This window comes from Hevea brasiliensis, chromosome 3, assembly GCF_030052815.1.
Source record: "Hevea brasiliensis isolate MT/VB/25A 57/8 chromosome 3, ASM3005281v1, whole genome shotgun sequence".
NCBI classification, from domain to species: domain Eukaryota; kingdom Viridiplantae; phylum Streptophyta; class Magnoliopsida; order Malpighiales; family Euphorbiaceae; genus Hevea; species Hevea brasiliensis.
This window is the reverse complement of record NC_079495.1, coordinates 98,731,585-98,733,517: the sequence shown is the minus strand read 5'-3', so window position 1 is coordinate 98,733,517 and position 1,933 is coordinate 98,731,585.

Genomic DNA, 1,933 nt, shown 5'->3' with positions numbered 1-1,933 from the left:
ACCCTTTATTCTCTATTCGTCCCTTTATTCTCTGTTCGTCCACGTTCTTCCACCCAATATATATATATATATTTGTCCACCGAATTCGTCCCCCCCTTTCGTCTACCCAACAAATATATATATATATATATATATATATATATATATATATATATATTATTTTATTTTATTATTATTTAATAATTTTCTTTTATATTTTGGGTATGTAGGAGATTCAAATATTCATTCTGTCAGCTGAAATTGTCTCTCTTTTATTGAATCTAGCTATTTTTTTGGAGGTTCCAGGTGAGTGATAATTATGGTACATGGCACTGTTTTAGTCCCTTTTAAAATTTCTTAGCATTAAGTTTGTTATTAAATGAAATTTTAAATCAATATTTTAACAATTATTTTATATGTGATTTTCTAGAGTTTTATTTTATTATTGAAATTTATTTTGATTTTGATTAAATAATTGATTTTGTCAACTATCTCTGCATTAGACCCATTAGGATTCCGGGAACAGGCCTTTAATGTATTTATATTAATTGATATTTGACTATAAAATTTATCGATGTGTTACTGAATTGATTTGATTTTATTGACTCTCTGAAACTATCAAAATACACTATTGGAATTGCACTATCAGTTATTATTTGCTATCTGAAATTTTTTATTGATTTTGATTGATTTGTACAAATTGATTTTCTATTTTGAATTGATACCTGTGCCCAGTATCTGTTTCTGTTATCTGGCCCCGCCGTGTGGACTATCACGGTATTAGGTTACATTGTCGAGTCATGCATCATTGCAGTTTATGGTTTGCATTAGTATTATATGCATTGATATCTGTGAAAGAGGAGGAAGGTATCTGATATCTGGTAGCGCGCTTACCATCTGGCCTTTGGTGATATGGGGTATCATCACCCTGGTGCATTGTACCATAAAATTTTTATTGAATGAATTTCTTTTATATATATGTTTTATGAAGTTATTTTATTAATGATTTTGACAGCATGAGCATGATTTTATTGAATAGAAAATTTATTGTGAAATTAATCAAGCGTCTGCCTGTTCCTATTCCGTTGTGTGCTATAATTATCATTCACTGAGCATCTAGCTCAAACCACGTTTTCTGTCATATCTGCTTTGGATCAAGAGAATCTGCGGTGATCCAAATATTCAGTCCATTTTTTGGAGAGGGATAACTTTGATTTGTTCTCATGGTATGCCCGAATTCATGTTTTCTCGGGCTAATAATTAGTTTAGTTTATTGAACAGTTTAAGTTTTTATTTGAAATCTGTAGAGACTCTGCAGTTTACTTATGAGATATTTATGATGTTTATTCAACATTTTGTTTATTTGGATTTTGTCTATTTTTGAGATTAGTAAGTGACAATATATTCATTCAAGATACTCTGATAAGGCTTGCATGATTTAAGAATACTTAAATTATGTGCCGGTCACGGTTCAGAATTTTGGGTCGTGACAAAGTTATGCACTCTAAAATTGAAAAGACATGATTATAATTTTTAATTTAATAAAATTATTATTATTTTTTTATTACACCATATATATATATATATACAAATTAGTCTAATAATTTACGATAAGCCATATAAAATCTAATTTAATCATTTATTAAAAATTTTAAAACTGAACTCAAAATCAAAACTGAATTTTTCTTCATCTTTATCAGTTGCTCTCTTTGCCTTTCTCTCATCCAAAAGATGGCGTTGAAATTGAGTTTACATCGAAGCAGGGGCGGAATTAGGGGTGTGCAAACGGTCGGTTCGGTTCCGAACCGAATCGAACTGATAAAACCGAAAACTGAAAATCGAAAATTTTAAAAACCGAACCGAACCGATTGATAAGAGAAAACCGAACCGAATCGAACTGATAAATTTCGGTTCTGTTCTGTTTTAAATCGATCAAACCGAAATTTATAAAATT